This window comes from Loxodonta africana, chromosome 27, assembly GCF_030014295.1.
Source record: "Loxodonta africana isolate mLoxAfr1 chromosome 27, mLoxAfr1.hap2, whole genome shotgun sequence".
Taxonomy (NCBI): domain Eukaryota; kingdom Metazoa; phylum Chordata; class Mammalia; order Proboscidea; family Elephantidae; genus Loxodonta; species Loxodonta africana.
The window spans coordinates 24,574,529-24,591,951 of NC_087368.1; positions in this window are offsets into that span (position 1 = coordinate 24,574,529).

Sequence of the window (17,423 nt, forward strand, 5' to 3'; positions counted from 1 at the left end):
GCTAACATCTTCATGGAAGCAGACTGCCACGTCTTTCTCCAGCTGAGCGGCTGGTGGGTTCGAACAGTCAGCCTTTCCGGTTAGCAATTGTTTAACCACTGGGTCATCAGGTCTGCTTGCATAGAGCCTCTATTAGGCCCAATTTCTCCCTTAGCATCCAAAAAAAAAAAAAAAACCAAACCCAGTACCGTCGAGTCGATTCCGACTCTTGGCAACCCTATAGGACAGAGTAGAACTGCCCTATAGAGTTTCCAAGGAGCTCCTGGCGGATTCCAACTGCCGACCTCTTGGTTAGCAGTCGTAGCACTTAACCACTATGCCACCAGGATTTCCGTCCCTTAGCATAGATCAGTTTATTTATTGGGAGGCAAAGGGTTAGAGGGAAGAGGAAGAATATAAAGAACTTGATGATAAAGTAGAAATGGAAAATAATGATATCAAGAACTAAGAATCTTTCTCACAAAAGGGAAACTACCTGAACTGAAGAAAACGACTCAGGATTGTCCATTTTCCTCAACTGGCCTAGTTCTCTTTGGTCACAGGCAGAACTAGTCCATGAGTTTACCCCATCCCCTCTTGCCTCTGTTCCTAATCCTGTCCCCCAGACATACACATTCAACAAAGACAGTAATGGGTGGAAATGGTTTAGTGCTTCCAAATGATACCTGTAATCTGTCCACGTGGCCATTAAGGTACTCATATGTCAACCAAACCAAACCTATTGCCATCGAGTCAATTCTGACTCATCGCAACCCTATAAGATGGAATAGAACTGCCTCATGGGGTTCCCGAGGAGCACCTGGTGGACTTGAACTGCTGTCAATGATTATTTATTTATTCGTTGGAGGGGAAATATAAGTATTTCCGAATCTTATTGTAAACCCATTGCCATCTAGTCAATTCTGGCTCGTAGTGACCTTAAATGACAGAGTAGAACTGCCCCATAGTGCTTCCAAGGAGAACCTGGTAGATTCGAACTGCCATCCTTTTGGCTGGCAGCCACAGCACTTAATGACTACACCACCAGGGTTTCATTATAACATATAACCCAGTGCCCTCGAGTCGATTCCAACTCATAGCGAGCCTGTTGGACAGAGCAGAACTGCCCCATAGAGTTTCCAAGGAGCGTCTGGCAGATTTGAACTGCCGACCCTTTGGTTAGCAGCCGTAGCACTTAACCACTATGCCACCAGGGTTTCCTTATAACATATACGTATATATATTACATTTATCATTTGTATGTATTGAATGTATGCTAAAGATGTAAAGAAAAAGAATGCAGGGGTTAAGAGTTCTGCTGCTAACCAAAAGGTCAGCAGTTTGAATCTACCAGTCTACCAGTAGCTCCCTGGAAATCCTATGGGGCAGTTCTACTCTGTACTATAAGGTTGCTGTAACTTGGAATCGACTCAACAGCAATGAGTTGTTGTTGTTGTTGTCATCTTATGGTGGATCTTGAATTACAGAGTACAACAGGAGATGCTAGACTGGCAAGTTCTGTCTGAGGTCACAACGTGCCACATTTTTTTCTTGGAAAGCTTAAACTGCTCAACTAAGGAATGCATTTCTTTATCAAGCAAATGAAAAAGAGACTGCCAGGTGATTCCTTGAGGTATACTTAATTAATTCCAGTCTATTAATGATAGCAGTTTTCTAGTTTCAGATGATAAATGGCAGGCCTTTCTAAAAGGCATCACAAAGAGAAAGGACCTTCTCCTCTAAGCCTGGATTGTGTTCTTTGTCCTTGGCTACTTCTGTCCCTAGCTGCTCAGAATGAGCTCACATCAGTAATATTCATCAATGATTTACAAATGCAATTCCTGTCTACTCCCTCGGGAGTTGAAGTTTTTATGATGTTGCCAGATGTGCCATCAAAAAAAATCATCCGGTTCAAAAACTTGTGATAAATCGAGTCAGAGTCGATTAATTCCGTAAAGGCAACTGACTGGCTTGCGTGGATTTGTGTTGGGAGCCTGGCTCATTTTCTCCCTCTTCCACTTGCCTCCATATTCCAGCACCTAGAAGACAAAAAGGCTTCTACAAATACAAAGTTGTCTGGAGGTTGTCAACATGTATTAGAGATCCTGTCCATGTTTATTTTATGTGTAAGGAGGATATTATAGTCCAACGAAGGGTTCAGAGGGGGAAGTCTGAAAAGCTCCAGACAATCATATGTCTCATATAGACTCCATCACTAACAGTACCGAAGGCCAGCATTGCATAAATACTCAGATATTGCTTGTTGGATAATAATCTGCCTTTTTGAATGAAAGTTCCCCATCAGAATTTATTTTTGCTTCTTCTGGACCCACAATTTGTGAATTTTATATCTCTGTTTGAGAATTTTGCTTATCCTACCTTATAATGTGGTCAGTGGTTTAAACATTTATCCTTCCCATGAAATTGTCAGCTTCTGAAGACAAATACCACATTATCTCCAGTTTTTCTGAGGATGATACCATTCACCAGGGGATTCTCACTAATTTTGTTGAATCAATGAAAGAATCCAAGAATGGGTGACAATGAGTTTTCATTCCAAAGTACCAGACAAGAAAACCAAACCCCTTGCTGTTAGGTCAAATAAACTCATAGTGACCCTATAGGACAGAGTAGAACTGCCCCAAAAGCATTTCCAAGAAGCAGCTGGTGGATTCAAACTGCCGACCTTTTGGTTAGCAGCCTGAGCTCTTAACCACTATGCCACCAGGGCTCCTTCCAAAGTACATGGAGGAATAAATGAAAAGATCCGTATTGGGCTTTTAAGCCAGTTTGCTGAATTGCACTACAGTACCTAAGCTGAGCAAGTTGCATTGGGGGAAAACTTTAACTCAGTTTATAGACTCATAGCAACCCTATAGGGAAAAGATACGACAGCACCGTAAGGTTTCCAAGGCTATAATCTTTATGGAAGCAGACTGTCACATCTTTCTCCCATGGAGCAGCTGGTGGGTTCGAACTACCAACCTTTAGGTTAGCAGCTGAGCGCTTAACCATTGCACCACCAGGCCCTTATACCATCTGTGCAAGGACTTGATATGGCACCTCCCAAGCCAGGTATTCTGTATTCCTAAATCAGGTATTCTGTGTTCCTAAATCACAGTCCCTCGGTAGAGATTAAAATATCTCTGATCCAGTGTAACAAGGCACAGTAGTGTCCTTCGATGACAAATGAAATCTTGGGGGAAAGAGTTCGCCACGTTGTCTCTGATTACATAGTCGAGGCATCCTGTGAATTTGCTGATGTGTGAGTTTTGCCTTTAATGTGAAGCAGGCAGGGTAGGGGGGCGGGTGGAGAAAGGAGTCTCTTAGGGGAAGAGTCTGAGTGTTGACACAATACAGAGTCACAGCCGTTATCCTGGAAGTGCTTAAGCAGCTTCGCAGAAGTGTCACAATGACTGAAAGCTTTAAATGTTCAAAATCTAATATTTATGTGATTTTTCATCTTTGGGTGTTATAGGCCATAAAGGGAGTATCTTTGCCCAATGACTTTGTAAATATCAGAGTAGGAATCAGAAACCTCTTTGGTGTGATTCTTTAAGTATAACTCGACAATCTCTCATAGTTAAATAATTTATAGATTGGAGGAAAGCACTGTAGCCCCTTGGGGTCCCTCACAAGCCACTTGCTTTCCACATTTCCTGTCATGCTTTTAAAAGATTTTGATTTGTAAAAATCAATGTCATTGTTCTAAAACTATTAGTTGGTCGGTTTGTGGAGTTAGCTGTGTTTTCAGAGGCTGAATTTACAGTAAAGATAGTTGGACACTGGCTACTACAACTTAGATTACTTTCTTATGTTTGTTACTGGATAGCATAGCCTGTGATTTCTTTTAATGCATGCATTTGCTAAATAGGAGTGGCTTCTAAATCTCCCAATATTTCAGATATCAGAGTATAGGAATGAGTAAGTGATCTCAAATAGAACTCCAAAAAATTATACTTATTTTCCTCACTTTTTTATTGGCTTTGGCCCATAAAAAAATTTTATGTAACTGCAGTCAGAAGGCAAAGCCTATTTTTAATTAGGATTTTTTTACTTAACTATTAATATATGCAAGTTGTTGCCTGTTGCTGTGTTGGACGGTGTCGAGGATATCCATCATATTCCTCAGTGTTCTCACTATGACTCGTCATAGAGGGAACATATTGTCTGATATCTACAGTAAAAATAATCGTGTGTCTAAAGAAGAACAAAATACAGTTTTTATCCTACGGCCAGGGAGACTCATTTGGCTGATCTCTTCTCTCTTTTTGCGTTGATTCCCAGAACATTTTAGAGTCACGTTGTAGTGCGTTTTCGATACACGATTTATGGTGAGCACTTTCTGTACTAACCTCTCTCCATGTATCACATTCTCTTTCCCTCACCCAATTCTGTTTTCTTCAACCAATTTTCCATTTTCTCTCAACTCATTGTATGTATGTTATATCCAAAAAAAAAAAACCAAACCTGTTGCCAGTGAGTTGATTCCAACTCACAGCGACCCTACAGGACAGAGCAGAACTGCCCATGGGGTTTCCAAGGCATTCCAACTCACAGTGACCCTACAGGACAGAGCAGAACTGCCCATGGGGTTTCCAAGGCTGTAAATCTTTAGGGAAGCAGACTGCCACGTCTTTCTCTCTTGGAGCGGCTGATGGGTTCTAACCGCAAAACTTTCCGTTAGCAGCTGAGCGTTTAATCACTGCACCACCAGGGCTTATATTTTTTGTGTAAATTCTTAAAATTCTTTCTGGAAAAAAAAAAACCTCATTTACTACAGTAACATTCAGAGTGCTGGTGGCACAGTGGTTAAGTACTCAGCTGCTAACCAAAAGGTCAGCAGTTTAAACCCACCAGCCACTGTGGGGGTTTCTCACAGGAACTTTATGAAGAAAATGGAAATTTCATGTCCCAGTTTGATCAGTGACTGTATTACTTCTATGCAGAGCTCTCAAGGGGTCGCCATGAATCGGAATCGACTCAGTGACAACTGACAACAACATGCAGAGTTAGGAGTCCCTGGGCGATGCCAGCGGCTCATGTGCTTGGCTGCTAACTGAAAGGTTGGAGTCTACCCAGACACACCTCAGAAGAAAAGCCTGGTGATCTAATGCCATTGAAAACCCTTTGGAGCACAGTTCTACTCTGACATCTATGGGGTCACCATGAGTTGGCATCAGCTCAACGGCATCTTTTTCTTTTAAGTGCAGGATTAGGCCCAAATGAATCTGGGTTTCCAAAGTCTGAAAACGGTGTAAATATCCTCACTGACTAATAAAACTTAAATCATTGGGAGAAATATAATACATCTATCCAACAGAATACTACATACACTAAAAGTGAACTTTCAATATGTATGTAATAAGTCTTTGCATTATAGCAAACGTATCATGCTGTTTAATAACGTAGCATTTAGTAAGTCTCTGCCCACCTGTGCTTGCCATCAGTGGCTCTCAACTGGGAGTGAAACTGCACCCCCTAGAAAGCGTTTGGAAGCATGTAGGAGTTTGCAGTTTTTGAGGCCTGCTCCTGATAACCAGTGGGTGGTAACCAAGGAACCTTGGTTGCACAGTGCTTAACGCACTTGGCTGCTAACCACTTGGCGAACCCACCAGCCACGCCATAGGATAAAGATGTGGTAGTCTGCTTCCATAAAGATTCATAGCTTTGGAAACTCTATGGACAGTTCTATTCTGTCCAACAGGATTGCTCTGAGCAGAATTGGCTCAACTGCAGTGGGTTCGAATTTTCGTTTTTGACCCAAGAATGCTCAACACATCTGCACTGCATAAGACAGTCCTGCACTGCACACAAACACACACGCACACGAAAAAAACATTGTTCCATTAAGAATGCCAGTAGCACCCACTGAGAAATTCAAGTGTCTTTAGACTTGGTCTTACTGACCCCTGAAAGTAGATGCTTGGCACAGTGCCTAGTCCACTGTAGGCAGATAAACAGTGAACATCTATTGTGCGCTAGCCACTTTTCTAGACAGTAGGATATGTACCTGTGAATGGAACAGGCACAGAGCCAGTCAGTCCTGCGTTGAGCTCACATTCTAGGAAAAGGCCTTTGATAAATGTCGCTTCAGGACATGTAGGTGAAAAAGACAAGATACACTATTTTTATTGGCCATATAACCAAATTGCAAAGGGTCATAGGGATGGGAACCTCAGATGCTGCATAGAAAACCATTTCATCACTGTTCCGTCAAACCCTTTTTGATCTCGACCCTTTCTGGCTTAATCATATGTCCCCTTTCCCACTGATCCCAACTTCTTCCAACCCCTTGATTTTACATTCTTCCTAACCCAGAGGAAAATTAACTTTTAATGGAACTGAAGCGAACCCTCAATGGATGCTTAGATATCTCAAAGATTATTTCAATATAGAAAGAATTCTTTAAAAACTTAATTTTAAAACAAACAAAAAAAATCTGTATTAGAGTAAAAAGGAATAGTGAAACATTAAATCCCTAACTAAAAAGTTTAGAAATCACTTCTCTAAGTAAGATCTGTTCCATCATACCTGTGGTCTGATTGTGCCGCTTCTTATTTTATATATTTCAATTAAGTTAATTGTAATTGCTTGTCAGCACCTCATTCTAAGCAATAAATTTGTCAGAAAAAAAGTAGAAATGGCCAAATTTCATTGTTTATCATTTTAGTGTTTGTTCCCTTTATCTGCTCCTCCTACTTTGGGATAGTTTCTTTCACTAGCAGCTGTTATGGTATGTTTTATAGAGTGCTATTTTAACAATTTCCTTGCTAATTTTCTTTAAGCTATGTATATAGATTATTGTTTTTCAGAGTAAGAAAGAAAATGATCATATGGGAGAGGAAAAAGAACATGGAAGGAATTATATAAACATTTTATATTATATATATGACATATACGTAAATGCATACCCTATACTTAAACTCAGTTTCAAAATATATACCAATAAATATCTTAATTATTTATATAATTAACCAGTTAATAAAATTATTCTTTAGCTACACAACTTAGAGTTAACAGTTGTATATTAAGATTGCAGTGTGGAACATTATTGATACTTGTGAACTCCAGGAGCCCTGGTAGTGCAGTGGTTAAGAGCTCAGGCTGCTAACCAAAAGGTCAGCAGTTCAAATCCACCAGCCGCTCCTTGGAAACCCTATGGGCCAGTTGTACTCTCTTCTATAAGGTTGCCGTGAGTCAAAATCAACTTGATGGCATACAACAACAGCACAAACCCCAGTAACATGTTATGATGGTTACGCTGGTCTGGGCCCCTTTGAGCATTCAGTGGTGCTCTCCTCTTTTCATGGCTTTCCTAGCTTCTTCTTGTCAAAGCACGCTCCAATGAATGTGGTAGAAAAGGGCACTAATTTTGGCTAAAGGGTAAATGGCTGATATAGCTTCCTATCTTATGTCTCCCATGGATATTATATTTTAGCAGAAATAAAATGAGACTTTTAACCATAAGGATTAAACTGTGACTCTAAAAATGAGTGTTCAACATTATGGAGTCACTGGAAGGCAAGGGATAATTCTTGGTACAAAAGGCCTTCTCAGTACCACTGAATTCACGGCACACAAGCAGTTCCATCTTCTCCCTGTAGGCCTTGGTATGAGAATTTCCCTTCTAGTTTGACCTGAAGATACTTATCTATTGGGAGCCTGCTAATTCGTCATCAACTCAGGCCTTATACCTGAAACCAGATCACTTAAAAACTTGTATTGTCTCATAAGATCAATTTCTGACACTATAATTTATAAAAAAAAACTTTCTTATAGTTATTCATGGGATAAGGAAATAGATTTTTAAAGTCATTGGATTTGGTTGGTAGATTTCAGTAGTATCATGCTAAGGTAATATTTCTTAAAACGATTCAAACATTCAAAAAAACTACTTGTGATAGTTGCTTGGTTATCCCCAATATCATAGTCAACGTGTGAATTTATTCCAGATAAATCCATTAAATCTCATTCCTATTACTATTCTCTCCGTCTTTACCTAATCCCCAATCATTTTCTTAGCACCTGACAAAGTTCAAACAGTTTAAAAGGTGTGTTGAAGTTTAGCTAATAGTGAATTTCAGTAGAGTGGATTCTATCTTACTGTTGACGCACTGTGAAATTATGGTTTCATTCCTGGAATGAAAAAAAAAAATGTTAAGTCTAAATTAAAATTATATTTAGAAATTCTGTTCATTTTTAATCACATATTTAAAGGAAAAATCATAATCTTTGATTAAGCATTGGTAGTGACAGAATAACAAAATATAAACAACTGCTGTAAAATACCCGAAGTTATACGTATGTGTGTGTGTGTACGAAGTATATGGAATCTGCTCATTTTCTAGAATCAGTGTTTGTGGCTTTATTTTAAGTCAATTATTTGGTTAGTGATCTAATGCGAATAAAGCTCTGTGAGGTTTTGTGAGGATATTTGATCTGTTCTTTTGTTTGCTTCAAGCCATTTTAAAACCCTTCATCATGTCCACATCTCATAGAGTGAGTTATCAGGTATAACATTAATAGACTAAATTCCAGCTTGAATCTGTAGATGAATAGTTCTGCATAGTTTTTACCTTTTAAGTGGAACATTCTTATAGATTGTTATTATATCACTCAAGGGGAGCTATTATAGGCCAGTAAAAAAATAAGCATTCCAGATATATCTGTTTCTTAGTTTGGATTCCCCTTGAAACAGACTGTGAGACAAAGATTCAATTGCAAGCAGTTACAGTAGGAGGTACAGGAAACTACTGTAGGAAAGTAGAGTGGTGAGAGAGAAAGTGTCTCAGTTGTCTGCTGTCATTAGGTTCTGACTCATAGCAACCCTACAGGTAGAACTGCCCTGTAGGGTTTGCAAGGAGTGGCTAGTGGATTCGAGCTGCTAAACTTTTGGTTAGCAAGCAAGTTTTTAACCACTGCACCATACCACAAATGAGTGAGTTTAACAAACAGAAGTTTATTTTCTCACAGTTTAAGAGGCTAGAAGTCCAAATTCAAGGCACCGGCTCTAGGGGAAGGTTTTCTCTGTCACCTCTAGGGAAAGGTCTCTGTTTCTTTTCAGCTTCCGTTCCTCAGTTCCTTGACAATCTTCACGTGGCGTGGCATCTATCTTCCGCCATCTTTGTTGCTTCTCTGTGCCTAATTTGCTCTTTTTATATCTCCAGAGTGATTTGGTTTAGGACATACCATATACTGATAATGGTCTAATTAACATAACAAAGAAAACCATATTCCCAAATGGAATTACATTCACAAGTATAGGGGTTAGGATGTACAACATATATTTTGGGGAGATACAGTTCAATCCATAACAGGAAGGAAGCCAATAAAGTGTGTCTTGTCATACAAGTTACCATGTAAGCAACTGGTGTTTAATCCCACAGGGGAACTCTGGGAGACAGTGTAGAATATGTGTCTTATAGTTATTCCACCCAAGAGGGAAGGAGCTTCAGTATTTATCCAACAATCCAATGACTGAGATTCTGGGGTAGGAAGAGATATTAGTTTCCCAGCACTTCCCTGCAGCCACACCCACAGGCTAAATGGGCTTGGGTGGCCAGAGAAGCCACTGGGCAAAGAGATGCAGGTGCCTGCAGTTGGTTTGCACTGAGATGACCAGTGCCAAGGTTGGTTTTCCACAGCAATGGCATCAGCTAACGGTAGTTAAGTAATTAATGGCCTCATAGTCTTCTGATCATCAGAGAAGTATCACAGTGCCAAGAATATTTTTAAAACAGATAACACCTGCCCTCACAGGCCTTTTCTAATGTATCTAATTGCCTAAATATCAATACAACACAGATAGTCATATTATAGCTAAGAGTTTGTCCAACTCCAATTTATCAGTATTGGAAGTATTCTATCTCAGGTGTCTCCCTCCCAGGAAAACCTCCCTCTTGAATTTGAATTGCTAGTCTCCTTTCTTTTTGGTGGTGCTTGGCTACTAATCAAAAGGTTGGCAGTTCGAATCCACCAGCTGCTCCTTGGAAGCTCTATGGGGCAGTTCTACTCTGTGCTATAGGGTCACTGTGTCAGAATCGACTCAGTGGCAACAGGTTTGGTTTTTCTTTTTTAAATTAATGTTTTTAAGGCTTCTCCAAGTGAAATTTTTAATTCTAAAGAAGAGACCTCTATTGCTCACTTAAGTTTGTATTCCTAAATCATTCAGCTCACATTTTAGCATTCAGATAAAAATGTATAAATTGCTTATGCTTTAAGTTGGAATTTTTGCTAGTTGGTCAGGGAAGAATAATGGGGTCATTTGCCTGAGGATATAATTCCAGCCTAGGTCTACTAAGTCTGTTTTCACTTTGAGCCTTAACCGAAGCAATCTCTAGAAGTCACCCCCCACCCCACGCACCATGCTCACTACCCAATCCAGATCTCATTTCTCTAAGCTTCATATATGCTTGAGAAACCATTTAAAGACAAGTAGATAGTACTAAGTTAATAAAATTTGGATGCAGCATAATAGCTCAACGAGATACACAAAAATTATGTTGGGATGCAGTTTGGAGAGAAGTACCCTGGAACTAAGGGCATTGGTGGTTCAGTGGTAAAATTTTCACCTTCCATGTGGGAGACTCAGGTTTGACTCCCAGTCAGTGTACATCATTTATAGCCAACCTCCCATCTGCCAGTGGAGGCATACATGTTGCTGTGATCCTGAACAGGTTTCAGCAGAGCTTCCAGACTAAGTTGGACTAGAAAGAAAGGCCTGGTGATCTGCTCCCTTAAGTCAGCCTGTGAAAAGCCTGTGAATCACAATGGTCCAATCGTGTGATCACAAATGGCCATGGGAATGGTGCAGGATTGAACAGCGTTTTGTTCTCATGTGCATGGCGTTGCCATGAGCCAAGGACCTACTCCATGGTAGTGAACAACAACAACACCCTAGAACTACATGAATTATTATGTCTGGAAAAAAAAAATATGTGATGGGGTGAGTACTGTCACAGTGGTAGTGTACTATGGATGCTAAAGCATACCTATCAGATTCCAGGAAATTGCCCGAACCATGGCTAGACTTCTCCCCACCCATGTTTACCACTCACGCCTAGACCAAGGGTGTGACTCTGAGTGCTGGAATCATTGTTAGTGCTATTACAGTAGTCAGTCCCAAGCATGTGGCAAGGAACAATTCTTGAACACATAGCTACTGAACCATGTGCCAGTGGATTATGAAGAATTTCAGAAAAATAAGGAATTGGCAGGATTTCCCCTGAAACCTTTCTTTTCATAGTTGTTTACTTCTCTCTGAATTAAGGTGATGGCTCAGTCTTAGAATCATAGAATCGTGATGTTAAAACAAGAAGGAATCTTAGAAGTAAATTATCAAGTTCAATGTCCTTATCTTAAATATGAGGAAAGTGAGACAGAGAGAGGTCATGCGTTTTGCCTGAGGAAACAGCCTGAGATAGGCATTCCTGTCTCGTCTTTCCTAGTTTGATGTTCTTGCTGTATATTCTGAATGACACCGAGCAAGGTACACTGCCAAACCCTTAGAAAAGTCAACCTATTCCTTCTTGACACTGACGATTACTATTAAAATCACAAAACAAAGCTAAGTAAATAAAAATACCTGTGTTCCCCTTTACCCTGGCATTATTTTGTCTATACTATGTTAAACCTTTCAATATACCAAACCATTTACTTATTTTTCTGTCTTTCCCACTAGAATGAAAGCTCCATAAAGGTAAGGATTTTTGTCCATCGTACTCATTGATGTATGTATTCTAAGCACTCAGAACAGCATCTGACAAATGGTAGGTGTTCAGTAAACATTTGTTGAATGAATGAGTGCAATCAGGACTCTGAATGAAAATTACGTATTTTGTGGTTTTGAATTAGATCCTAAGATTCAAATTTCTATCAGAGGAAGCTAGTTTTTTTCATTTATTTCGATATTCTGAAAACTTGGATTATCAGAAGACCAGAATGAACTCTCTTTGGAGCTCGTTATTCATCAAAAGGCTTATTCACTTACTGGCAGTAAAATGGTACCTGCTCACCAGCGATTCTGTCGGATTTCTCCTGTTGAGTTTTCAAGCAAGTCATTTGCTCTTATTTTGCATTTTTTTCCTATATTTAAAAATTATACTGCTAAGGCACATTTTAGGAGTTGTCCTCCCTTAATCTAGAATGTAGCCTTGGCCTAAACATCAGTGTGATTCTGCATTAAAATATGACATTATTTCCCCCCTACTCTTTGTTTATTATTGCTCTTTTTTCTTAGAAAAGAGAGACAAAATGTCCCACTGTGGCATGCATTTGGCCTGGCCCTCTGACCTGACATTCTTAATCATCTTTTCCTTGTTTGTTTAGAGAAGATGTGTATTTCCTTTCTTACACAAACCAACGGGATCATGCTGAGCCCCTCGGATTTTGGCTGCCACCTCCCCAAGTTGCTAAAATTGTACTTTCCCTTAACCATCAAGGGGAGGTGACCTGGACACAGGGCCAGTCATATTCCTGGGAAGTTATCCTTTGAGTTTATGAAAAGGCCTTCCCTTTTGTAAAGAAACTCTTCACCTAATGAAGTGCACGACACAGAATCTATCAGCAGTGAAGTACCCTGGGTTCAATCCAGTGTCTGAAAACGAGCATGAATCATGGCTCCGTGTGTTGAGATGAGGTCTTTTAAGGTAAAGGAGAAACAGAACGCTGAGGAAGTATTACCTGTTCTGTCATTGTGACGAGTAGCCACAAATATATGTGAGTCTGCAGCCCAGTTTAGTCAGAAACTTGGCTTTCCATTTCTATGTATCCTGGCCGCTTGACCCCTTTATCAGTCAGTGGGAGCTCCATTTTGCGGGCAATAGGGTCAGGTTAATGATGTAAAATGGCTCTGGAGACCATAGTAAGTTGCTAACGTCTCCCTTTCATTTGGAGCCTTGGTGGTGCAGTGTTTAAGAGCTCGGCTGCCAACCAAAAGGTTGGCAGTTCAAATCCACCAGCCGTTTCCTTAGAAACCCTGTGGGTCAGTTCTACTGTGTCCTATAGGGTCGCTATGAGTTGGAATTGACTCAATGGCAACAGATCTCTCTCCCCTTAATAGCTTCTGCTTTACTATTACTCCATTTAATGTCTTTGTTTGGAAGCATGTACACTTTCTTAAGTTAAAGTCACATAGTCATTTCTTAGGTGGGTGTTGAAGACACTTTGAAGTTTATTCCCCTCTTATAGATGCATACACAGATGCAATGATATACTCATATGGGCTAGAATGAGATCATTCTCCTTGTCCATGCAGTCACAATAAACGAATATTTTCCCAAAGCCAGTGTTTTAGAGGGCTACAGATAAACCATAAGGTACCTTTGTGAAAATAGAAAAAGGAACCACCCTGGAGGGAGGCAGATGTGGAGAATAGATTTCAGCCTCTCTGCCCCATCCTCAGCAGACCCCCTTCTGCTGGGCTTGACCTCCAGTTATGCAGAGTGAACCTAGGTTTTTAGTCCTCTCTCTAACACATCACTTTGAAAATCTATGACTGATAGAGTTCCCTGATTTATAGTGCAATCTTATTAAAAGCAAACTAAAAATACCCTGAAAACATCTTTCTCTCTTATGTTGGAAGAAATTTAGTTGGTCTCCAGAATGCATATTGGACCTTATGCCACCCATCTGTTCTGCCCTGTGATGCGACTTTGAAAAATACTGACAGGAAGCTCTCCTTCGCCATGTTCCAATATTCAACTTTGACTTCGAAGTTAAAAACAAAAACTCTACAACAAATAAATATAAATTTGATAATCCCATTTATGACACATTATTATAGCCAATATTCTACTTAATTGATCCACAAGTCTCAGTATCTTTACCCACATTTTCCTCAAGGGCAGACTGTACTTTCTGGAGTTGATGTTTCTAAATAGGTTCCATAGCTTATGTTATCAGTTTGAGCCAGATAATAATTAAGAATTAGATGTTAGCTAGCAGATAAGATTGTGAAGTGAGAAGGCTGGTGATAGATCCTCCATTACAGTCTGCTGTTAGTTGCCTCCAGAGGCAAATTATTCTCACTCCTTTCCTCATTGCAAGCCAACACATTCAGTACAGTGCTAGGCCTGTAGAATAATAAAATGTTTAGATTAGTAGGGTCATCTAGACCAGAGGTTGGCAGATTACAACTGCAGGCTAAATCCAGTCCACAGCCCATTTTTGTAAATAAAGTTTTGTTGGAACACATCCAAACCCATTCACTTATATCTTGTCTGTGGCTGCTTTCTTATAACAAGGTCAGAAGTTGCAAACAGACCTCGTATGGCTCACAAAGGCTAAAATATTTACTACCTAGCCCTTTATGGAAAAACTTTGTTAATTCTTGCATGTAAACGTCCACGCAATAAACACTATTTTTAAATATTGACACTAATTCAGTTTCTGGCCCAGACACTACCTATGTAAAAAAAATTACTACCTATGTGACTTCCATTCAATTGAGAGAGAAGAGAGCCACTAAATTACTTGGGGTAAATTCCCACATCTAGTTAAAATGGAGATAACAAGGGTGCCTAACTGATAGAGTTCTAAGCATTAACTTAGTTAAGAAATGTAAAGCACTCAGAACAATGCCTGGGACACAGCACTCAGCAAGCGTTTGGTCTTAGTCACAACAGATCAATTGATTTTATTGGTCCTGAGGATGTGGTCCTATTGCCAGCCACCAAGACATGTTCAAGGCCCTTGATTGTATGATTTTTTTTTTCAAATTGGCAGGAACATGAAAAGGGATCCTAAATCTGCTTGACAATAGAGTGAGTGCTGAACAAAAGGAAGGAATTTTTTAGAAATCTTAGTTAGCATAGATTTGAGTAATTTCTACAAAGACATGGCAAAACAGATTTTCTGAACATATATCATCTTCAAAAGGGGGGAAAAAAAACACCAAAACCCAGGATGGATTCTGACTCATGGCAACCCTATAGGACAGAGTGGAACTGCCCCATAGGGTTTCCAAGGAGCAGCTGGTGAATTCAAACTGCCAGCCTTTTGGTCAGCAGCCTAGCACTTAACCACTGTGCCACCAGAGCTCCTCATAGGACCTAGTGCCCTGTAAAAATATATAGTATATTTTGCAATATATTGCAGAAGCCGTTATGGTTGTGTAGAAATTTATTAATAATTATCAATACCACAAAGGAAATTGTATATGGATTTTCCCATAGCATGAGGGCTCAAGCATCAAGGCATAGAGTAGCTGTCCTGTTCAAATCCCTAAGGTTCAGATCTGAAATTTGAAATCTAAATGTAAATTTTGTCTTTTAAACTATGTCGGCAATTTTTTTCTTTTTCTTTTTTTTTCCTGTGAAGGGCAGATATTAAATATTTTTGACATTCAGGGTCATACAGTCTCTGTTGCAACTATTCAACTCTGCTGTTGTGGCACAAAAGCTGCTATATGTAAATGAATGAGCATGACTATGTTGCAATAAAACTTTATTTATAAAGACAGATGGTAGGCCAGATTTGGCTCATGGGCTATAATTTGCAGGCCCATGATTTCAATTATTACAAATCATGTTTTCTTTTTTCTTTCTCTTTTCTGTTTATCATTCTCCCATTCTTGTGTGTATACACCTTATTTCCTCACTTAAAAAAAAATAGTCCCATTTGCCAAGAACATAAGGTCTTACTTAACAAAAAGAGATGTGTCATGCTATCTAAATTTCAATTTATTTTGTTAAGTATTTTTGTGTAGTTGGATCAGGGATGGGGTGCTATGTCATTTTCTAATAAATTGAAGTGAAATTATCAAAGACAAATAGACAAAGAAACTAATAATGGAACTGAGATTAGAAGTTTACATAAACTTCATCACTTATTCTCTTTGTTTTTAGAAGGAAAATGGAAAAATTATCTAATAAGCCCAATGCAGTAATTAACTTAGCAATATAGAGAGTGTATGCATCAATAATTCTAACAACTGGTTATTTTTTAACATTGCCTATATTATTTAAACGCAAGTATATCTTGTTAAATGTGGGGGCGTTTGCTACTGAGAATGTATTTACTAAATCTTCATATTAGCTATCAGATTATATCTTACTCTGGTGTTATTTCCATGAATGTGTCGATTATCTTATTTCCCTTTTTTTTTTTGTGAATGTGTAAGAAAAAACACTTCCGATATTAGCTGAAAGTACATATCCCCATGAACTGAAAAAACAAAGCAATTTAACTAAGAAAACCCCAGGTAAAGCTACATGTAATAAAACCTTAATTATCAGAGGTCATTTCCTTGGGAACCTGGACTAGAGCACAGAAGGATCTAGAAGATGTCTCTGAGCACCGTCATGATTAATACTCTTGTACTTTCCTCATAACAGACCTTCTCAGGCTTTCCTCAGAGTCCGTATAGTCTTAATTTAAATACAATTCATTATTTTTTTCCTTGCCCACCACAAGTTTTTTTTTAAACTTTTTATTGAAGTGTGCTAAACATAGAGAAAAATACATATATTGTAAATATATAGTTCAGTGGATTCCCCCATATAACCAGTATTCAGGTCCATAAAGAGAACGTTACAGGCACCCCAGAATCCCCTTCTATCACTACCCTCCAAGAGTAACCACTAACCTGATTTCTAGCAGCATAGATTTGTTTGTCGTGTTCTTCACATACTGAAATCACACAGTCTGTGCTCTTTTGTATCTGGCGTCTTTCATTTAACATTATGTTTGTGAGATTCGTCCATACTGTTGCATGTGGCTATAGCTTGTTTTTTTTTTTCATTTCCAAGTGGTATTTTTTTTAATGACTCTACCACATTTTATTTATTGTTTTTGATGGGTGCTTGCAAATTTTCCAAGTTTGGACTACTATAAATACAACTGCTATAAGCTTTTAGGCCCATGCCTTTGGTAACCATACGTGCACATACCATTGAGTATCTATCTAGAAGTGAAATTGCTGAATCATGGGATATGCGTATGTTCAACTTTAATGGTTTTTGCCAAACAGTATTCTGGAGCCCACAGAGTTTCTAAACAACAAATCAGAAATCAGTCCTGCTGAAGGCAGGCATGCCAATGGCAACAGCAGTGAGAGCTGGAATATCATCTAGGAGCTCTTAGAACACAGGCCATTGAGCAGAACAGCATTGCTGTGCCCTTGGTTTTGACTGTGATGAACTTGACTCACCAAAAATGTCAAACTATGGTCAGAAACATTTGTTTAAAATGACAAAGAAGGACACTGTTACTGTAATGATCATTTTCAAAGTCTAGACTCCTGTATTGGTAGTTTTCTCCTCCCTGGGCAAGTCGTATTTGTGGAACTGCTTGGTGGTGCAAATAGTTAAGCACTCACCTATTAGTCAAAAGTATGGCCGTTCAAACCTTTGGAAGAGAGGCCTAAAAATCGGCTTCTGAAAGGTCATAGCCTTGAAAACCCTCTGGAGCAGCTCTCCTCTGCACACACGGGGTTGTCATGA